Genomic DNA, 24,107 nt, shown 5'->3' with positions numbered 1-24,107 from the left:
GTAATAACAGTGGTTTTCCCTGGTGCAATGAAATCTTTCTCCGGTGACCGGGCCTCTGCGGTGTAATAACAGTGTCTTTCTCTGGTGACCGGGCTCCTGCGGTGTAATAACAGCGTCTTTCTCTGGTGACCGGGCCTCTGCGGTGTAATAACAGCGTCTTTCTCTGGTGACCGGGCCCCTGCGGTGTAATAAGTGTCTTTCTCTGGTGACCGGGCCTCTGCGGTGTAATAACAGCGTCTTTCTCTGGTGACCGGGCCCCTGCGGTGTAATAACAGCGTCTTTCTCTGGTGACCGGGCTCCTGCGGTGTAATAACAGCGTCTTTCTCTGGTGACCGGGCCTCTGCGGTGTAATAACAGCGTCTTTCTCTGGTGACCGGGCCTCTGCGGTGTAATAACAGCGTCTTTCTCTGGTGACCGGGCTCCTGCGGTGTAATAACAGCGTCTTTCTCTGGTGACCGGGCTCCTGCGGTGTAATAACAGCGTCTTTCTCTGATGACCGGGCTCCTGCGGTGTAATAACAGTGTCTTTCTCTGGTGACCGGGCTCCTGCGGTGTAATAACAGCGTCTTTCTCTGGTGACCGGGCTCCTGCGGTGTAATAACAGCGTCTTTCTCTGGTGACCGGGCCTCTGCGGTGTAATAACAGCGTCTTTCTCCGGTGACCGGACCCTGGCGGTGAAATAACAGTATTTTTCCCCAGTGACTGGGCTCCTGTGGTGTAATAACAGTGTCTTTCTCCGTTGACCGGGCCTTGGCGGTGAAATAACAGTATTTTTCCCCAGTGACTGGGCCCCGGTGGTGTAATAACAGTGGTTTTCCCTGGTGCAATGAAATCTTTCTCCGGTGACCGGGCCTCTGTGGTGTAATAACAGTGTCTTCCTCTGGTGACCGTGCCTCTGCGGTGTAATAACAGCGTCTTTCTCTGGTGACCGGGCCCCTGCGGTGTAATAACAGCGTCTTTCTCCGGTGACCGGGCCTCTGCGGTGTAATAACAGCGTCTTTCTCTGGTGACCGGGCCCCTGCGGTGTAATAACAGCGTCTTTCTCCGGTGACCGGGCCTCTGCGGTGTAATAACAGCGTCTTTCTCCGGTGACCGGGCCCCTGCGGTGTAATAACAGCGTCTTCTCTGGTGACCGGGCTCCTGCGGTGTAATAACAGCGTCTTTCTCTGGTGACCGGGCTCCTGCGGTGTAATAACAGCGTCTTTCTCCGGTGACCGGGCCTCTGCGGTGTAATAACAGTGTCTTTCTCTGATAACCGTGCCCCTGCGGTGTAATAACAGCGTCTTTCTCTGGTGACCGGGCTCCTGCGGTGTAATAACAGCGTCTTTCTCTGGTGACCGGGCTCCTGCGGTGTAATAACAGCGTCTTTCTCTGGTGACCGGGCTCCTGCGGTGTAATAACAGCGTCTTTCTCTGGTGACCGGGCCCCTGCGGTGTAATAACAGCGTCTTTCTCCGGTGCCCGGGCTCCTGCGGTGTAATAACAGTGTCTTTCTCTGGTGACTGGGCTCCTGCGGTGTAATAACAGCGTCTTTCTCTGGTGACCGGGCCCCTGCGGTGTAATAACAGCGTCTTTCTCTGGTGACCGGGCCCCTGCGGTGTAATAACAGCGTCTTTCTCTGGTGACTGGGCTCCTGCGGTGTAATAACAGCGTCTTTCTCTGGTGACTGGGCTCCTGCGGTGTAATAACAGCGTCTTTCTCTGGTGACTGGGCTCCTGCGGTGTAATAACAGCGTCTTTCTCTGGTGACTGGGCTCCTGCGGTGTAATAACAGCGTCTTTCTCTGGTGACTGGGCTCCTGCGGTGTAATAACAGCGTCTTTCTCTGGTGACTGGGCTCCTGCGGTGTAATAACAGCGTCTTTCTCTGGTGACCGGGCTCCTGCGGTGTAATAACAGCGTCTTTCTCTGGTGCCCGGGCCCCTGCGGTGTAATAACAGCGTCTTTCTCTGGTGACCGGGCTCCTGCGGTGTAATAACAGCGTCTTTCTCTGGTGACCGGGCTCCTGCGGTGTAATAACAGCGTCTTTCTCTGGTGACCGGGCCTCTGCGGTGTAATAACAGCGTCTTTCTCTGGTGACCGGGCTCCTGCGGTGTAATAACAGCGTCTTTCTCTGGTGACCGGGCTCCTGCGGTGTAATAACAGCGTCTTTCTCTGGTGACCGGGCCTCTGCGGTGTAATAACAGTGTCTTTCTCTGGTGACCGGGCCCCTGCGGTGTAATAACAGCGTCTTTCTCCGGTGACCGGGCCTCTGCGGTGTAATAACAGCGTCTTTCTCCGGTGACCGGGCCCCTGCGGTGTAATAACAGTGTCTTTCTCTGGTGACCGGGCCCCTGCGGTGTAATAACAGCGTCTTTCTCTGGTGACTGGGCTCCTGCGGTGTAATAACAGCGTCTTTCTCTGGTGACCGGGCTCCTGCGGTGTAATAACAGCGTCTTTCTCTGGTGACCGGGCTCCTGCGGTGTAATAACAGCGTCTTTCTCTGGTGACTGGGCTCCTGCGGTGTAATAACAGCGTCTTTCTCTGGTGACCGGGCTCCTGCGGTGTAATAACAGCGTCTTTCTCTGGTGACCGGGCTCCTGCGGTGTAATAACAGCGTCTTTCTCTGGTGACCGGGCCTCTGCGGTGTAATAACAGCGTCTTTCTCTGGTGACCGGGCCCCTGCGGTGTAATAACAGTGTCTTTCTCTGGTGACTGGGCTCCTGCGGTGTAATAACAGTGTCTTTCTCCGGTGACCGGGCTCCTGTGGTGTAATAACAGCGTCTTTCTCTGGTGACTGGGCTCCTGCGGTGTAATAACAGTGTCTTTCTCCGGTGACCGGGCTCCTGCGGTGTAATAACAGCGTCTTTCTCTGGTGACCGGGCCTCTGCGGTGTAATAACAGCGTCTTTCTCTGGTGACCGGGCCTCTGCGGTGTAATAACAGCGTCTTTCTCCGGTGACCGGGCCCCTGCGGTGTAATAACAGTGTCTTTCTCTGGTGACCGGGCCTCTGCGGTGTAATAACAGCGTCTTTCTCTGGTGACCGGGCCTCTGCGGTGTAATAACAGCGTCTTTCTCTGGTGACTGGGCTCCTGCGGTGTAATAACAGCGTCTTTCTCTGGTGACCGGGCCCCTGCGGTGTAATAACAGTATCTTTCTCTGGTGACCGGGCTCCTGCGGTGTAATAACAGTGTCTTTCTCTGGTGACCGGGCTCCTGCGGTGTAATAACAGCGTCTTTCTCTGGTGACTGGGCTCCTGCGGTGTAATAACAGCGTCTTTCTCTGGTGACTGGGCTCCTGCGGTGTAATAACAGCGTCTTTCTCTGGTGACCGGGCTCCTGCGGTGTAATAACAGCGTCTTTCTCTGGTGACCGGGCTCCTGCGGTGTAATAACAGTGTCTTTCTCTGGTGACCGGGCCCCTGCGGTGTAATAACAGCGTCTTTCTCTGGTGACCGGGCCTCTGCGGTGTAATAACAGTGTCTTTCTCTGGTGACCGGGCTCCTGTGGTGTAATAACAGTGTCTTTCTCTGGTGACCGGGCTCCTGCGGTGTAATAACAGCGTCTTTCTCTGGTGACCGGGCTCCTGCGGTGTAATAACAGCGTCTTTCTCTGGTGACCGGGCTCCTGCGGTGTAATAACAGCGTCTTTCTCTGGTGACTGGGCTCCTGCGGTGTAATAACAGCGTCTTTCTCTGGTGACTGGGCTCCTGCGGTGTAATAACAGCGTCTTTCTCTGGTGACCGGGCTCCTGCGGTGTAATAACAGTGTCTTTCTCTGGTGACCGGGCTCCTGCGGTGTAATAACAGTGTCTTTCTCTGGTGACCGGGCTCCTGCGGTGTAATAACAGCGTCTTTCTCTGGTGACTGGGCTCCTGCGGTGTAATAACAGCGTCTTTCTCTGGTGACCGGGCCTCTGCGGTGTAATAACAGCGTCTTTCTCCGGTGACCGGGCCTCTGCGGTGTAATAACAGCGTCTTTCTCCGGTGACCGGGCCCCTGCGGTGTAATAACGGCGTCTTTCTCCGGTGACTGGGCTCCTGCGGTGTAGTAACAGTGGTTTTCCCCGCTGCAATGACATCTTTCTCCGGTGACCGGGCCCCTGCTCAGTATTTCGTTGCTGAGTCGGCAGTTTTCGTGTTGCCCTTGTGGGGGGACATCCTATTTTCGCCTCTTCTTTCAGACTAAGGGAAGTGTGGGGAAGGATAATTGTAACTTTTTTTTGTTGACATTTATGTAAAGGGTTAAATATCTATATTCTGGTAGGTCAGCATCACTGTGTGTGGAATGTGCACAGAGTGGTTGTAACATTATATCCCCCCAGCCTGCATCATATTGCAATCAGGCTTCAGCAGTAGCTATTGTCCTTGATTTGGTGGGGGTTGCATATACATTGTTCTCCTCTGTAGGGGGCTTGCCTAGTACACAATCTCTGGAGACTGTCTACAAATTGGGATTCTGATCTGGCTTATATATCCTGAGTCATATTGCAAAGGATTGTTAAAAATCCATTTCTGACTTTTAGGATCACTACTTCCAATAGGTGGCGCTGTGCTAGAGTTTGTCTCCTTTAGTGGAGAGACAATTTGGAGACTGTCTAGGAACTTCTTTCTAACTAGTAGCTACAAGTAGCAAATGTTAAGGGGGTGGATGTAAGGAGAGGTGGGAGGTTCAGCCACATGTTTTTAGTTTAGTTATGCTTTGTTGGGTGAAGGGCGAGGACCTGTGCTCAGGCCAGCTCCTCTTGGCCCGTACATGGATGATTGGACATTGAGGATCAGCTGCCACGCTGCTGGATTTAGGGAACGCATCTGAGGACTGTTGCATTCTCCTTGGCGTCGGATTGCCCCAGATCTGTTTCCTTTGTGTGAACTCTAAAGAACCATTTGGATATTGGATGTTTTATGCTCCCTGCCTCATTAAATCTTCTTGGATTGTTCCTTGGCCTGGCATCCCTGGCATACCCCGTCACAAACTGGTGGCAGCAGCGGGATCAGAGCAGAAGAAATGGAGGACAACGGCCCATTAACATCTGGAATCAGAACCTCAGAGTAAAAGAACTGGACTGTGGTGAGCCTACAAACAAAGGCCCGGGAATTAGGAGTCGGTTACAAAGGACTCTCTAAGGAGCAACTAATTGAGGCATTGGAGAACGCTTGCCTGCAAGATGGCACCGAGGAACAATTTCCAAAGCAAGGGGAGGAAAGACGGGAGCTGGAGGTAAATACCCAAAAAAGTCAATGGGTTGTGTGGCATGAGGAGGAAATGGCACTGCTTGGAGATGAGGTCACCATTGAATATAAGATGGATGCCATTCGCAGAGCTCAAGAGAGGGCACTGCTGGAGAGGAGGCTTGCTGTGGAAGCAGCTAGAGGCTCCAGACAGACTGTAACCACAGCACCCACTATGAGGGAATTCTCCAGAGTGTCCCGCAAGGACTTTAAGCCATTTAATGAAGCTGCAGGTGACATTGAGGGCTTCTTCCAGGACTTTGAGCATCAGTGCCGATTAATGAAAGTCCCAGAAAGAGAGCGAGTCAGACACCTGGTGGGCCTCTTGGAGGGTGGAGCTGCCGACGCCTATAGAGGTATTGACACTCAGTGGAATTGTGAGTATGGGGAGATAAAACAGACCATTCTGGAACATTATGCCGTGACCCCAGATACTTATAGGACTCAGTTCCGTACGTTAGCTTGTGATGGGGAAGTGTCTTTCAAGATGTTTGCCCACAGACTGAAACAACTATGCCATCGCTGGCTGGAGGGAGAGGGGGCCTTAACTTGGGAGACCTTCCTCCAGGTCATCCTGAAAGAGCAGTTCTATGCCAGGTGCCCTGCGGAAATCAGAGAATGGGTGCGCGAGAGAAAGCCGTCAACTGTGGAACAAGCTGCCGCTCTAGCTGATGAGGTGCTCACCATCAAGCCTCAATGGAAAAGGCTACTAGTCAGTGACAAAAAAAAAACTACCAGCTCCCCAACACCAGTGGTCCCTTGTCCTTTGGCCTCCAATGTTCACCGTCCCACTAGACTATCAACACATGGCGGACCCGTGTGAATGTGCCTCCTATTACTCCTGCCGCCTCTTTGGGAGTACGACGTGGAGAAACACTCATAGAACGCAGATGTTATGGATGTGGGCAGCCTGGTCATCTGCAAGCTCACTGTCCAGGTGTTCGGAGGCAGAACAGTTACAGACCCCCTTTGCCTGTCCATTATCTACAGACACCCTCAACAGGAGAAGAGCTGGATTCATTCCCTGATGATTTGCCAAGTGACTCTGATATGTTGACTTCCCTACCAGGAGTCTATGGGGTGCGAGCCACAGCCGCCCGTTCTTCTGATCTGCAGCATAAACATCTACAGGAGGTTGTGCTGGATAGCTAAAAAGTTGTTGGCTTTCGTGACACTGGGGCTTTTCTCGCTATAGCAGATCACCGAGTAATTCAACCAGAAGCAATGCAAAATGGACCAGGAATTGCCATTGAATTGGCAGGAGGTACTCAAAGATACATTCCAAGAGCGAGTGTGACCCTGGATTATGGCTTTGGGGCAAAACAATGCATGATTGGTGTGAGGAGCGGCCTTCCTGCAGACATTCTTCTAGGGAATGATGTGGGGAATCTTCAATGCCACTTTGTCGGTGCGATAACCAGAAGTCAAGCCAAGAGAGCAGCAGATGTGGACGTGTTCAACCCATCAATGGAAATGAGGCCACCCGAACTACCGTCACAGCCGGTGAGTGATTCTTCTTGTGGATCTCATATGAATGTCACTTGGGATAATGTTCAGTTTAGACAAGAGGTAGAGACTGACCCCACCCTGGCTAGCTTTAGAGCTCGGGCTGAAGTAGAGACTGACCCCACCCTGGCTAGCTTTAGAGCTCGGGCTGAAGTAGGGCAGTTAGGAGAAAATGGGGAAAACATTATCAGAGAAAATGGACTCCTATATCGGGTTGCCAACGCTGACTCCTTAGATAAGCCCTGGACTTATAGCAAACAGCTGATTGTTCCTCAGAAATACAGAGTTTCCCTATTTCACCTTGCTCATGACATTCCTACTGCCGGCCATCAAGGGAAAACCCGCACCGAAAGACGATTGACTCAAATTTTCTATTGGCCTGGAATTTCTCAAACACTGTCGAACTTGCGACATATGTCAGCGTAGAGGGCGACCTGGAGATCTCCCAAAGGCCCCCCTGCAACCGCTCCCTATAATAGAAGAACCCTTTCAAAGAGTAGCTGTCGATATCATTGGACCTCTGGCTAAACCAAGTAAATCTGGAAAGCAGTACATTCTCACTGTTCTGGACTACGCCACCCGATATCCAGAAGCCGTGGCCTTGTCAAGTATTTCTGCAGCCAAGGTGGCCGAGGCCCTTGTTACCATTTTCACCCGAGTAGGATTACCAAGTGAAATCTTATCGGACCAAGGCTCCCAGTTTATGCCAGAGTTGGTGCAGTGTCTGTGGCGCACCTGTGGAGCACGAGCGATCCGAACTACAGCATACCATCCTCAAACCAATGGACTTTGTGAATGGTTTAATCAAACACTGAAAAATATGCTAAGGGCCTTCACTGATGGGGATTCCGACTGGGAGAAGTACCTACCCCATCTCCTGTTCCCCTATCGGGAAGTTCTCCAGGATTCCACTGGGTTTTCCCCCTTTGAACTACTCTATGGAAGAAAGGTCCGAGGACCCTTCACTCTGCTAAAGGAATATTGGGAGGGGCAAGTTGAAGATACAGGAACCCCTGTTGTTCCATATGTCCTCAAGCTTCGTGAAACCCTGGCTCAACTTGCTAGTTTGGCTCAGAATCATGTGCGGATGGCTCAAACCAGACAGAAGACATGGTATGACCGCAAAGCACGCTATCGAGAATTTGTAGAGGGACAACAAGTCTTTAATGATTGTTCCCCATCGGCAAAATAAACTCAGACAACATGGGAGGGTCCCTTCCGGGTTCTCAGAAGACTAAACGACACCAATTACCTTCTTGCTCTTGATGATCAGGGTCTAAGACAAAGGACTGTCCATGTGAATATGATTAAGGGGTACCATGACCGGACATTGCCTATGATAGCAAGCTGTCGGCTGGCATCAGAAGATGGTCAGGAGGATGAGGACCCATTACCTGATCTTGTTGAAGCAGCCAGAGCCCCATCCACTGTGGAACAGGTTCCTCTGAGAGATCACTTAGATTCCTTACAGAAAAAACAAATGCTGGGAGTGCTCCATCAGAGACAGGCTGCTTTCTCATCCCGACCAGCTCGAACCACAGTAACCCAACATCATGTGGACACTCAGGGCATCCGTCCCATACAACAGGCTTTCTACCGGGTACCAGAATCAGTTAGAAACACCATGCAGCATGAGCTGGAGGAGATGTTACAGCTTGGGGTGATTCAGGCCTCCCATAGTCCTTGGGCCTCTCCTGTTGTGTTAGTACCCAAGAAAGATGGGAGTACACGATTTTGTGTGGACTACAGACGACTAAATGACTATACCATCAGTGATGCTTACCCAATGCCCCGCATTGATTAACTTTTAGACCGGCTAGCTGGGGCACGATACGTCACCACCTTGGATCTCAGTAAGGGATACTGGCAAATTCCCCTGACGGAGGAAGGTAGAGAAAGGTCGGCTTTTATAACTCCCTTTTGTCTGTATGAATTTCTGAGCATGCCTTTCGGAATGAAAAACGCCCCTGCAACCTTTCAGAGAATGGTGGACCAGATCCTCCGGGGATGTGGCGACTTCGCTTGTGCCTACCTGGATGATATCGCCATCTATCAAGTAGCTGTTGTTCTTGACCGGATTTTCGCAGCAGGCCTAACTATTCGACCTGATAAATGCCAATTGGGGATGGGTGAAGTCCAATGCCTAGGGCATCGAGTAGGAGGGGGGAAGTTACGTCCTGAACCTGACAAAATCCAGGCTATTAAAGACTGGCCTGTACCCCAAACCAAGAAACAAGTTATGGTTTTTTTGGGCACTGCCTGTTATTACTGAAAATTTGTTTCTCATTTCAGCAGTGTGGCCAAGCCCCTTACAGACCTCACTAAGAAAACAATGCCCCGGCTGGTGATCTGGACTCCAGCCTGTGATGAGGCTTTTAAGCGGTTGAAGGACGCCTTGGTCTGTGACCCTATTCTGGCTGCTCCAGACTATAAGAGGAGATTCATTGTGCAGACGGATGCCTCTTCGTATGGACTGGGAGCTGTCCTCAGCCAGGTGAATGCAGCCGGGGAGGAGCACCCCATCGCCTACCTCAGCAGGAAGCTGCTGGACCGAGAAGTGGCCTATGCAACTGTTGAGAAGGAATGTCTGGCTGTAGTATGGGCCCTTAGGAAACTAAGGCCGTATCTGTATGGACGAGAATTCACTGTGGTTACTGATCACAATCCCCTCACCTGGCTGAACAGAGTCTCTGGGGACAATGGACGCTTACTACGATGGAGCCTGGCTCTTCAACCCTATAACTTTACAATACAATATAGAAGAGGCAGCCAACACCAAAATGCAGACGGATTGTCCAGGCAAGAGGAGCCCTGAGTCAGGTCCGCCATGTTTACGTGCACTTGACAAGCGACCTGTTGAGGTCACTAGTCCGTGCACAAATTGAGGGGGGAAGGGGTTGTAACATTATATCCCCCCAGCCTGTATCATATTGCAATCAGGCTTCAGCAGTAGCTATTGTCCTTGATTTGGTGGGGGTTGCATATATATTGTTCTCCGCAGGGGGCTTCCCTGATACAAAATTTCTGGAGACTGTGTCTAGGAACTTCTTTCTAACTGGTAGCTACAAGTAGCAAATGTTAAGGGGGTGGATCTAAGGAGGGGTGGGAGATTCAGCCCCATGTTTTTTAGTTTAGTTATGCTTTGTTGGGTGAAGGGCGAGGACCTATGCTGAGGCCAGCTCCTTTTTGCCCGTACATGGGCGATTGGACATTGAGGATCAGCTGCCACGCTGCTGGATTTAGGGAACGCATCTGAGGACTGTTGCATTCTCCTTGGCGTCGGATTGCCCTAGATCTGTTTCCTTTGTGTGGACTCTAAAGAACCATTTGGATATTGGGTGTTTTATGCTCCCTGACTCATTAAATCTTCTTGGATTGTTCATCGCTCTGGTGTCCCTTACTGCTCTGTCGCATACCCTGTCACAGTGTGTATGTACTGTGCACTCTATGTGTATGTAGTGTGTGTTTGTACGTAGAGTGTGTGTAGTATGTGCACTGTGTGTGTGTAGTATGTGCACTGTGTGTGTGTAGTATGTGCACTGTGTGTGTGTAGTATGTGCACTGTGTGTGTGTAGTATGTGCACTGTGTGTGTGTAGTATGTGCACTGTGTGTGTGTAGTATGTGCACTGTGTGTGTGTAGTATGTGCACTGTGTGTGTGTAGTATGTGCACTGTGTGTGTGTAGTATGTGCACTGTGTGTGTGTAGTATGTGCACTGTGTGTGTGTAGTATGTGCACTGTGTGTGTGTGTAGTATGTGCACTGTGTGTGTGTGTAGTATGTGCACTGTGTGTGTATGTAGGATGTGCACTGTGTGTGTGTGTAGGATGTGCACTGTGTGTGTATGTAGGATGTACACTGTGTGTGTATGTAGGATGTGCACTGTGTGTGTATGTAGGATGTGCACTGTGTGTGTGTAGGGTGTGCACTGTGTGTGTGTAGTATGTGCACTGTGTGTGTGTAGTATGTGCACTGTGTGTGTGTAGTATGTGTAGTATGTGCACTGTGTGTGTGTGTAGTATGTGCACTGTGTGTGTATGTAGGATGTGCACTGTGTGTGTATGTAGGATGTGCACTGTGTGTGTATGTAGGATGTACACTGTGTGTGTATGTAGGATGTGCACTGTGTGTGTATGTAGGATGTGCACTGTGTGTGTAGGTAGGGTGTGCACTGTGTGTGTGTAGGGTGTGCACTGTGTGTGTGTAGGATGTGCACTGTGTGTGTGTATGTAGGGTGTGCACTGTGTGTGTGTATGTAGGGTGTGCACTGTGTGTGTGTATGTAGGGTGTGCACTGTGTGTGTGTATGTAGGATGTGCACTGTGTGTGTGTATGTAGGATGTGCACTGTGTGTGTGTATGTAGGATGTGCACTGTGTGTGTGTATGTAGGATGTGCACTGTGTGTGTATGTAGGATGTGCACTGTGTGTGTGTATGTAGGATGTGCACTGTGTGTGTATGTAGGATGTGCACTGTGTGTGTGTATGTAGGATGTGCACTGTGTGTGTATGTAGGATGTGCACTGTGTGTGTATGTAGGATGTGCACTGTGTGTGTGTATGTAGGATGTGCACTGTGTGTGTGTATGTAGGATGTGCACTGTGTGTGTGTATGTAGGGTGTGCACTGTGTGTATGTAGGGTGTGCACTGTGTGTGTATGTAGGGTGTGCACTGTGTGTGTATGTATGTAGTGTGTGTGATGGGAACTGTGTGTGTAGGTAGGGTGTGCACTGTGTGTGTAGGTAGGGTGTGCACAGGTAGGGTGTGCACTGTGTGTGTAGGTAGGGTGTGCACTGTGTGTGTGTAGGGTGTGCACTGTGTGTGTGTATGTAGGACGTGTACTCTGTGTGTATGTAGTGTGTGTGATGGGAACTGTGTGTGTCATGAGTGTAGGATGAACATCAAAGTTCAGTGAATGAAGTTACTAATCCCACTACAAAGTGTAACTGCTCCCACTACAAAGGCTGCACACAGACACTGTGATAGCCACAGACCGCAGGGGACACTGCCTCGGGGGATGGGCAGCAGTCACTGCAGACAGTGATTCTATCATGATGTGACTGCAGGATGGGGGGTGGGGAGGGCTCCTATGCTGTCTTTCATGCTAGAGGACCCTAGGCTATCCCTGACCTTTGGATTACCCCTAATGGTGCAGATTCCTGAGTCATGTGCCTGGCTATGCTCCTGACCAGATCTAACCTGTTATCCCCCCTTCCCGGGAGTGTGACGGCAACACAGATAAAGACAGGGGGGTGAAACCAAAACTCAGCCACACTGCAAACTCACAGGATCAAATAGTAAGAGGCTAATGATAAAAAATCAAGAGCAGGAAGAAAGTAACAAAAAGACAAGGGTCAACACCACAATCACTCACAGCAACAATGCACAACAACCACCAGTAAGTCTGTATCACAACACCTCACCAGACCAGTATAGAGAAGCTATAGCTGGCATTAATGGATGTAATGCTGGCGGGTGCAGGCGGGGAGTGGGCTCCCTGGCCCACAGCATACAGAATACCAGAGGGTTTCACTAGAGCCTCTTATAGCGAGGGTCCATTTGGCTGCAGGTAGAAACCAGGTGCCACACAGGGAGACCCGGTGCTGCTACAACTGATTCCAGGAGTAAAGATACTGACAGTCTCTGATAATTCAGGTGCAGTTAGGAAGCCTTATGCGGTAGGCATGGCTGCTGTGGATGGATGCAGCAGCAGGTACAGCAGCCTCGGCCAGTATGAAACAATGCACCAGTGTAACAGTGTGTCCCTCCCCCGCCTTTGCTCATGGTGTAATAGTCTGTCTCTTCTTGACTGTCCTGTATGTACTATTGGTGGGGATTATTTGTTCTTCTCAGCATGGGACTTCTCCAATCCACAACTTGGTAAACAAGAAAGAGCCAGGAGTCTAAGGGGTGCTTCACACACAGCGAGCTCGCTGCCGAGATCGCTGCTGAGTCACGCTTTTTGTGACGCAGCAGTGACCTCATTAGCGATCTCGCTGTGTGTGACACTGAGCAGCGATCTGGCCCCTGCTGCGAGATCGCTGCTCGTTACACACAGCCCTGGTTCGTTTTCTTCAAAGCCGCTCTCCCGCTGTGACACACAGATCGCTGTGTGTGACAGCAAGAGAGCGACAAATGAAGCGAGCAGGGAGCAGGAGCCGGCGTCTGACAGCTGAGGTAAGCTGTATCCAAGATAAACATCGGGTAACCAAGGTGGTTACCCGATATTTACCTTAGTTACCAGCCTCTGCAGCTCTCACGCTGCCTGTGCTGCCGGCTCCGGCTCTCTGCACATGTAGCTGCTGTACACATCGGGTTAATTAACCCGATGTGTACAGCAGCTAGGAGAGCAAGGAGCCAGCGCTCAGTGTGCGCGGCTCCCTGCTCTCTGCACATGTAGCTGCATTACACATCGGGTTAATTAACCCGATGTGTACTGTAGCTAGGAGAGCAAGGAGCCAGCGCTCAGTGTGCGCGGCTCCCTGCTCCCTGCTCACACTGGTAACTAATGTAAACATCGGGTAACCATACCCGATGTTTACCTTAGTTACCAGTCTCCGCAGCTTCCAGACGGCGGCTCCGTGCAAGCGCAGCGTCGCTGCTGGCTGGGGGCTGTTCACTGGTCGCTGGTGAGATCTGCCTGTTTGACAGCTCACCAGCGACCATGTAGCGATGCAGCAGCGATCCTGACCAGGTGAGATCGCTGGTCGGATCGCTGCTGCATCGCTAAGTGTGAAGGGACCCTAAAGTCCATTCATGTATCAAGTGTCCAGGTGGAGTTGGCCTCTTCTGCCCACCTAAGGGGCTGATCCCAGGAGAGAAGAACAATGAGACCCATGTTATTTCAGTTAGTTGGATCTCAGCTGGAGAAGCACTAGGATCTATTGCTGAGGCTGGATCCTAGAGCCTGTGTATGGACTGTCACAGACTGGAGATCAGTGGCCACGTGGGATTGTGTTTTGTTGTTCCCCCTGTTGGACTCAAGGAACTCATATAAGGACCATTGCCATATTTTCCCTGGCGTTGGAATACCGGGAGGCGCCCCTGGATCTTTTGTTTTGTTGTGGGCTCCTTGCAGACTTTAAGGATTTATATTTGTTTGATGCTTTATCTTTGTGGTTCCAATAAATCCCTTTGGATTGTTCCTTGGCCTGGCGTCCCTCACTGCTCTGCCGCATACCCCGTCACAACCAGGAGTGGCCGATACAGCAGGTTCGGACGATATGGAACGATGCAGCAGGATTGGCCAGTACTACGAAGTAGACAGATGTGAGCAACACAGCAGCAGCACATAGGTAAGAAATCTAAATAACTAGCAACTTGTCTGTAAGATTAGACCACGTTGCCCAGGCACCTCCTTTAAGGGGAGGGTGCCTTAATACATGGTGCCTCTCAACTATAGGCAGAGAAGCACTTCCCAGTTAGGGTGCGCTGGCCCTTTAAGAAAACTTGCTTGAGCTCTCAGAGAGCTTCCAGGAGGCCAGTATGTCAGGCACAGGCCCGGCAAGGGACCGGGAACAGACCAACCACCACTGAGCTGCTGAGAGGGTGAGTGTGCCTGTGTCCCCGGGAGAGGGGGCGGGACAGTGCGGGGACATCGGTAATAGTGCAGCCATCATATATAGGTATATTGAAGGGGAGTGAACGTGACCGGCTCCCCCCACAGCATGTGATCAAAGAGTCCAACAAGCAGAGATTAGCTCTTGCTACCCTGCCTAAGCATGTGGGTTGACGTCTGCATCGCCCTGCACTGATCACCAACTTCAGAGAAGTTAGCAGGCAGAGTGCAAGAATCTAGTATACACAGATCCTGATGCCACCATGACAGTTGGCGATGTCTGCAAAAATCTCCCACCCCCCCACCCACACCCTTCTTTAACCCCTTCACGACCTTGGACGGATCTATCCGTCAAGGATCGTGTCCCATTAAGCCCCGCCCCCTGCCACGGGCAGGCGGCGTCGGTTGGCACACATCAGCTGTTTTGAACAGCTGACATGTGTGCCGGCATGTTGCGAGTGGAATCGCTTCCACTCGCAACATTTAACCCCTTAAATCTCGCTGACAAAGTCTGGCAGCGAGATCTATATGCGCGCGGCCATGTTTTTTACTTACCGCCGCCCCCACCGGAAGTCATGTGAGTGATCACGTGACGTTCGGTGGGTAGCACAGGGTCCTGTGATGACGCCTGCAGCTACGAAGTTTCACTTTCGTTTTTCCTCGGCACGGAGCAGAGGGAAACCGGAAGTGACTGAATCTGCTGTTTACAGCTGTATAGCTGTGATCAGCAGATAGATAAGAGCGATCGGATTGCTGATCGCTATAGCCCCCTAGGTGGACTAGTTAAAAAAAAAGTTTTAAAAAATAAAAAAAAAACCTAAACGTTCAAATCACCCCCCTTTCACCCCATTGAAAATTAAAGGGTTAAAAATTAAATAAATATACACATTTGGTATCGCCGCGTTCAGAAATGCCCGATCTATCAAAATATAAAATCAATTAATCTGATTGGAATTTTTTTGCCACTACGCCGTTTACCAAACGCCAAAATTACGTTTTTTGGTCGCCGCATGTTTTACGCAAAATGCAATAACAGGCGATCAAAACGTAGCATCTGCGCAAAAATGGTACCATTAAAAATGTTAGCTCGAGACCCAAAAAATAAGCCGTCACTGAGCCATAGATCCCGAAAAATGAGAACGCTACGTTTCGGAAAATGGCGCAAAACGTGCGCCACTTTTATTGGACAAACTTGTGAATTTATTTTAACCCCTTAGATACAAGTAAACCTATACATGTTTGGTGTCTACAAACTCGCACCGACCTGAGGCATCACAGCGTCACATCAGTTTTACCATATAGTGAACACGGTGAATAAAACATCCCAAAAACTATTGTGCGATCACACTTTTTTTTGCAGTTTTTCCTAACTTGGAATTTTTTTGCTGTTTTCCAGTACAATATATGGTAAAACCTATGGTTTAATTTAAAAGTACAACTCGTCCCGCAAAAGTCAAGCCCTCATATGGTAAGATTGATGGAATAATAAAAAAGTTACGGCTCTCGGAAGAAGGGGACCAAAAACGCAAAAACGGAAAGTGCCCAGGGGCTGAAGGGGTTAAGAGAGGCCTCTGGATCCTCAAAACCCATCTTCTGTGGATGGAGATGGTGACAACTCCTCACCAGGCTCTCAGCATGGATATCCGAGGCTGGCGCCCTACTCCTCTCCTCAGGACCATAACCTCGCCAATGAACCAAATATTGCAACGCACAGCGCACAAAACGGGTGTCAACAATTTTTTAAACCTGAAACTCTAATGATCCATCGACTGGGACCGGAGGTGGAGGTAACGGAAGAGGGGTTCCCTCCTGAAATCTACAGAACTGGAGATGCCGACCATAGACACACAAAATGGTGATATACCAAAAGATTAATGACGATGATTATTAACCCCTTTATGACCGCGGGCAGTAATATTACGTCTCTGTGGTCATAGTGTTAATCCTCACATGCTGCTGCGGGCTGCAGGGGAGGATCCTTTCACATGTATGCTGATTTATACAGCTGACGTGTGCCTTGCAGATACGAGTGTAATCGTGATCTGCCCGTACCTGTTAACCCCTTAAATGGCGATCGCTGTAGATCTGTACTAAAAGGCCGATACCGGAAGTCACGTGATGTGATCACTTGGTTCCGGTGGTTGTCATGGTAGCACAGGGTCATGCGATGATTCCTGTACTCACATGACTCAGGTCCTGTAAGAAGCAGCCGAATGCAGCAGCTTACAGGAGATGAGCATTTCTCCCGGTCTGAGTGGTGCTGCTTTAATTGGAAGAAATGAATCAGCGATCAGACTGCTGATCCTTTTAGCCCCCTGGGGGAGTAGTAAAATAAAAAAAAAAAAGTTTAAAAAAAGTTTTGAAAAATAGAAATCCCTAAAAATTTAAATCCCCTTCAATTGCCCAATTGAAAAATGTACACACATTTGGTATCGCCGCGATCAGAAATGCGCGGTCCATCAAAATTATAAAATCAATTAATCTGATCAGTAAACGGTGTAGCGGCCAAAAAATTCCAAGCGCCAAAATTACGTTTTTCCGTCACCGCATATTTTGCGCAAAATGCAATAACAGGCGATCAAAACGTAGCATCTGCACAAAAATGGTTCCATTAAAAACGTCAGCTCGAGACGCAAAAAAAAGCAGTCACTGAGCCATAGATCCCGAAAAATGAGAGCGCTGCGAGTTGTGGAAAATGGCGCAAAACGTGCACCACTTTTTTCGGACAATTATCAGATTTTTTGTAACGCCTTAGATAAAAGTAAACTTATACATGTTTGGTGTCTATGAACTTGCACTGACCTCAGGGATCACAGCCACACATCAGTTTTACCATATAGTGAACACGGTGAATAAAATATCTAAAAAAAAAATATGGTGCAATCGCACTTGTTTTGCAATTTTTCCACATTTGGATTTTTTTTTGCATTTTTCCAGTACACTATATGGTAAAACTCATGATTTCATTTAAAAGTACAACTCGTCCCGCAAAAACAAAACAGCCCTCACATGGCAAGATTGACGGAAAAATAAAAGTTACGTCTTTCGGAAGAAGAATGGTGAAAAAAAAAATGGAAAGGGTGGCACGGTGGCTCAGTGGCTAGCACTGTAGTCTTGTGGTGGCTCAGTGGTTAGCACTGTAGTCTTGTGGTGGCTCAGTGGTTAGCGCTGCAGTCTTGCAGCGCTGGGGTCCTGGGTTCAAATCCCACCAAGGACACCATCTGCAAGGAGTTTGTATGTTCTCCCCGTGTTTGCGTGGGTTTCCTCCGGGTTCTCCGGTTTCCTCCCACACGCCAAAGACATACAGATAGGAACTCTAGATTGTGAGCCCCAATGGGGACAGTGTTCCCGATGTATGTAAAGTGCTATGGAATTAATAGCGCTATATAAATGAATAAACATATTAAATTAAAGTGCAAAATCAGCCGATCGTGTAGGGGTTAACGGCAAATTCAGTGAGAGGAAGGAACGAGGAGTCCTCCTCCTGATAAACAGATGCAAAACCATGCAAATACTGCTCCACATTCTGATTTACATGTTCTGTTTGCCCGTTAGACTGAACGCTGAAGAATGAGGCAGTATAATCCCTAACCGAGAGTAAAACGCTCTCCAAAACTTGGCAATAAACAGAGTTCCTCTATCAGAGACCATATCAGAGAGAACTCGGTGGAGTGTAACGACTTCCTCAACTAAAGCCTGAGCTAAAGTGCATTAGGTAAGAAAGGGAAGGCGTAAAAATCACCAAAATGACCGTATTGCCAGCAGAGGAGGGTAAATCTGTCATAAAATCCATGGAAATGTCCATCCAAGGCTGACTGGGAACACTCAAAGGCTGCAGACTTCCGGAAGGACGAGAGTGAGGAGCCTCAGCGCGCACAGGTGGCACACCCCTTCCCCGGAAAACTCCTGGACAAAGCATCAGCTTTAAAGGAGTTGTCCGACATTAGCTTAACAAAAATGTTTATCTGTGCTGCATTGTGATATAAATCACCCCTACATTGTTATTTTTTGTTTTCTAAGTTTTGTTCCTCTTGAATTATCCCTTTATTCTCTGCAGCTTCTTGTTTACATTCAGCTCCAGCAAACTGACCACTTCCTGTGCTAAACCTCCCAGTCACAGCTGTCACCGCCCGACCTCAGTGTCCAGCCCCTCCCCAGTGTCCAGCCCCACCCCCTGCCCGCACATTCCCTGTCAGTATTCTTCCCCAGCACCTGACCTGGTATCACTACAGCATTGCAAATAACAGCCCCACATCGGGCTCTGCACCGCACACGCACACATATGGCTCTGCACCGCACACGCACACATATGGCTCTGCACCGCACACATATGGCTCTGCACCGCACACATATGGCTCTGCACCGCACACATATGGCTCTGCACCGCACACGCACACATATGGCTCTGCACCGCACACGCACACATATGGCTCTGCACACGCACACATATGGCTCTGCACACGCACACATATGGCTCTGCACACGCACACATATGGCTCTGCACACGCACACATATGGCTCTGCACACGCACACATATGGCTCTGCACACGCACACATATGGCTCTGCACACGCACACACATGGCTCTGCACACGCACACATATGGCTCTGCACACGCACACACATGGCTCTGCACACGCACACATATGGCTCTGCACACGCACACATATGGCTCTGCACACGCACACATATGGCTCTGCACACGCACACATATGGCTCTGCACACGCACACATATGGCTCTGCACACGCACACACATGGCTCTGCACACGCACACATATGGCTCTGCACACGCACACACATGGCTCTGCACACGCACACATATGGCTCCGCACACGCACACATATGGCTCTGCACACGCACACATATGGCTCTGCACCCCCCCCATAGAGAACACATGTAGGGAGTACATACTCACCCGTCCTCGGTCCCCGCCGCTCCTGCACGTTCGCACGCTGTCTGTGCTCTGGCCATATCAGCACAGTAGTGACGTCACCGCTGTGCTGAAGAGAGCACACACAGCGGGAGGGACAGTGATGCAGCGCTGCGCTGCTTCTCATCAGCATTTTCAAATGTACCGGCATCGGTGATCGGTGATCTGTGATGCCGGTACATTTGAATGTGTGATCCTGAGCAGGGGCCCGGTGCTGGCGCTGATACCATGGCAGCCGCCGCCAGGCCCCGCCCCCAGGTCACGGACCCCACAGAAGTGCAGGGGGAGGTTGCGGGGAGAGTAAGAGGTGCAGGGGAATGTGTGGGAGGGTGCAGGGGAGGGGGCGGGGCTCATTGCACTGTACCCGCCCAGCAGGGAGGCGACATGCTGTTCCACATTTGCATGTCAACATGGCCCTGCCCATGTTGACATGAAATGACCGGAAGCAGCAAAATCGCGGCAGGAGCGGTCACATGACCGCTCTGAGCCGGGGTAGAGGGGCTGACAGCAGGGCAGGTAAGTGGTCTCTATCTACTTACCTGCCCCAATGTAGCCCAATAGGGAAATAAAAAAAAAATGTCAAAGAAGCCGGATAACCCCTTTAATGATTTTAGGACTAGGGAGATAAGTTACAAAGAAATGAAACCTCTGAAGGTAATAGAGGTACTGAAACCCCTCCCCAGATGGTTTACACTCAATGGCAATAAAGATGTATGAATCCAGCGCAGACTTATATTGAATAAAAAAGTTTTTTTTTCTTTATTGGAATAATAGAATGAATAAAAAATCCAGGGACATGCAAAAGTAAATTCTAGCCCCAGTTCAGAGCGACGCGTTTCAGCAAGTTGTCTTAATCATGATGAGCATTCTATTATTCCAATAAAGAAAGAAAAAACGTTTTTATTCAATATAAGTCTGCGCTGGATTCATACATCTTTATTGCTATTGCTTGGTATTCCTAACCATCCGTGCGCTGGATCTCCACTGCGGGACTGCAATATTGGTGAGCTGAACAACTTATTCTGTTTACACTCAATGGTTCTCTGCCGAAATTGGCGTTCAATACGTAACACCAAGGACATGGCACACTCTAAAGAAGGAGGGGTCTCGGACATAACCAAAGTCCCTTTACCCCTTCGGAAAAACTGGCTTTCTAGCACAGGGTCGTTCCACTGTCTGTGGAGCAGCTCCAGAATTCGGTGCAATATTCCTCTGCCGGTCGATCCCCCATTGTAGTGAACGGATCTTAAACTCGGCTGATCTATCTGGATCATCATAGATGAGACCAAGTGCAGAGAAACACCCGTCCACCGTCAACAGGAGAATCAGAGGGCAAGGAAAAGGCCCACTTAAAAGAGAGACAATAATCCCAACCCGCTGTTCCTCACCAACAGAGGAGTGGGGATTGTAAACGGAAATACAACTTAGGCTAAGTTCACACTTCAGTTGTTTTGCATCAGTCACAATCCGTAGCCTTGAGGAATTACGGAATCCTGCAAAATATTTTGCAGGAATCCAGTATTTCCCCATAGACTTCTATTAGTGACGGATTGCGACTGATGACCCTGCGTTGCATCCGCTGCGTCGCGGTCCGTCGTTTTTGACTGACCGCCGAGCGGGGAGCAACGCAGAATGTAACGTTTTTCGGGCCGTCAAAATTAACGCGCCGCGCAGGAATCCGTCGCCATCCGCCACACTTGCAATGTATGTCTATGGTGCTGGATTCCGTCGTAATCAGTCTTACGACGGAATCCAGCGCTGGATTCCGCCATGCTCTACTGAGCATGCCCAGCATGTTTGGCACACCCACTGGGCTGTCCCAAACACAAACGGATCATGACTGATCCGTCAAAAAACGGATGCACAGCGGATGTAACGGACGCAACTGATCAGTTTTTTCACAGGATTCCTGTGAAAGGAATCCTGTGAAAAACACATCAGTTGCAGCAGTTGACATCTAAGGCTAAGTTCACATTTCCGTTGTTTTGTATCAGTCACATGCGTCGCTTGACGCATGTGACTGATGCGCTGTTCAACGCTGTACAACGGATGACAAAGAACAGAATTCTTTGTCGGATTCCGTTGTGTGCGGGGGGCGGAGTTCGGGGGGGAGGGAGCCGAGCGGGGCCGTGGCACTGAGGACGTCAGTGCCGCAGGGACTGCAGGACAGGTGAGTGAGTGAGTGTGTGTGTGTGAGAGAGAGAGAGAGAGAGAGAGAGAGAGAGAGAGAGAGAGAGAGTGTGTGTGTGTGTGTGTGTATATACACACATGCTGAATGCGGGAGGGGGCGGAGCCGAGCAGGGGGCGGGGCCAGGCGCTGAGGATGTCAGTGGAAGTGCTGCGGTCTGCATGGCTGGGGACAGGTGAGTGTATGTGTGAGTGAGTGTGTGTATGTGCATGTATGTATGTATGTATGTGTGTGTGTGCACATGCAAAGTGCAGGAGGGGGCGGAGCCGAGCGGGGGGCGGGGCCAGACGAGGGTGTCAGTGGCAGTGCTTGTCTGCATGGCTGGGGACAGGTGTGTGTGTGTGTGTGTGTGTGTACATACATGTGCGGAGTGCGGGAGGGGGCGGGGCCGAGCGGGGAAGTGTCGGCCTCCCTGCACACGTAACCAGCCTAAATATCGGGTAACAGCAAAGCACCCGATGTTTACCTTGGTTACCCGATATTTACCTTGGTTACGGGCCTACACCGCTTAGCGCTGGCTCCTTGCACCGTAACCAGGGTAAATATCGGGTAACCAACCAAAGCTGGTGACGTGTGCAGGGAGCCAGAGAGCATGCGCAGCGAAATCCGACGGATCTCGCTGCTCAAAAAACGTTACATGCTGCGTTCCTCCCGCCCGGCGGTCAGTCGTTCCACGACTGATCAGTCGGGCGGAGGGTGCAACGCAGCATCATCAGTCACAATCCGCTGCTCATACAAGTCTATGGAAGCAGCGGAATCCGCTAAACGGATTCCGTTGTTTACAAGAGCAGCGGATTGTGACTGATAGATTTTAGCGGAAATGTGAACTTAGCCTAAAAAACAACTGATCCGTTGCTGACAGACCTGACGGATTGAAAACAACTGAAGTGTGAACTTAGCCTTACACACCGTAAGCAAACGGTTGCGCTCCCCCAAAAATCTTTCTGGAAAAGGCATATTGGGCTCTGATGATTCAGAGACCAAGACAGATTGCTCCGTGTGGCAGACTATTGCTGCTGTGCCGCCACCTTTAATTCAGCCACACTGTGTCCATGCTGAAATGTAGTGAGTGTGGCCAGCCATAATGTCACGATGTGGCTGCTGAATAGCGAGGAACAGGGGGTTCTATGCTGTCCCTTATGTTAGGGAACTCTAGGCTATCCTTAATCTCAGGGTTACCCCTAAAGGTTGAGATGCCTGAGTCCCGTGTCTGACTATTCTACTAACCAGATCTAATCTGTTAGTGTCACAAACTGCGCCAGTTGGGGGGCCAAACAGACGTCCCTCTGCTTGGCCGTGGACCTGTCAATCTGTGATGAAACCGCACCTCTCAGCCCCACCCTGACATCTCTAAAATGTTGGAGCCATGCTATACAACCTCGTCACTTTCACCAACACGCAACATTTCACACCCCCAAAGGGTACGCAAGGTCCGTTTGTTGTAGTGTAGCACTGAACCCTTCAGTCCCCACGGGCACAGGGAGGCACTGGGAGCGGGACAGAGCAGGTGGCACAACCTCTAGCGCGGCACCCAGCTCTCCCACAACCCCGACAGGCCGACAAGCTCTTCACTAGTGCCAGTGAGACAGGCTTCCTCCAGTCCAGTACAACAGTCTCCCACCAGTTCCTCATTAGATATAGGCCTGGTCCGTTAGCAGGACTATATCTGGCCAGAAACCGCCCAGGTACCGTGTCATACTAAGCCACTCATGGACATGGGATATGGGGATCGAGATAAAGAAACAACCCAAGATTAAATTATATATTTAATCACCTTAAGGGCCGCTAGCTAATACACTATATACAAGATGGGATTTACAGATATTATGTCAGAAGTACAGTTCCAGATAAGTTATGGTTGCAAACAGATACACAGATGGATCAGTTACCTTGTTCCTTATGGTTAGGCCTGCTGCTTGCTTGGCACAGGGGAGGCGCTGTGGAGCCACGGGTTTCTTTGGGACTTTCCCCACACGTGACATAACGCGACCTCCTAGAGAAAAGGTGCACACAAAATGTCCACTTTCATTTTTATTAACCTACATACCTCACCTTTTGTGAACTAAGACAAGGCTGAACATGGGCTGTGCTTTCAGTTTCCAGAAAGTTATGAACTGTCAGTTTTCCCCATATCTCTGCCTCCGAGTGTCCCACGCAGAAGATATGACCGTCATAGTTCTAGTTATGATCTAATCTATCCCTGGATATTAAACATAAGATGTCTGTTGGCTTCTCACGGCGAGTTATTAATTTTGGACTGATCCGCATGTCACAATATTACTTAAAAACGTGTTATGTCCGTCTCGCCATCAGGAAGCCGGAAATATGCCTGCCCTATACGCTTCCCAATATTGTAGCTCTTAAAGCGGGAGCCTAAAAGCCTGAACAATTTGAAGCTGCTTGTAAAACTTGTAGTTGCCCACCCATTTACTTAGATGAATTACCTTGTTGGCAGGGGGCTTGCTCTGTTTGAGCTTCTTTTTTAGTGTTAATTAACTTTTGTCACCCTGCCATTTGGTGACCATATCTGGGTAATTTCTCCTCCTTGCAGGGAAGAGTGTATGTAAATGAACCATGACAGCTGACTGTCAGTAGATGGTCCTTTTATTCCCCTGGAGGATTAGTGCCTGGAAGGCAGTGCATTGCCTGCATTCTCAATACTTAGCCTGCAGGTGACAGTGGCTATGTAGGTCATCTCCCCGGGGAATGACACCTTCCCATGAGCT

The sequence above is a fragment of the Anomaloglossus baeobatrachus genome, chromosome 2 (genome assembly GCF_048569485.1).
Source record: "Anomaloglossus baeobatrachus isolate aAnoBae1 chromosome 2, aAnoBae1.hap1, whole genome shotgun sequence".
Lineage (NCBI taxonomy): Eukaryota > Metazoa > Chordata > Amphibia > Anura > Aromobatidae > Anomaloglossus > Anomaloglossus baeobatrachus.
This window is presented reverse-complemented; position numbering follows the sequence as displayed.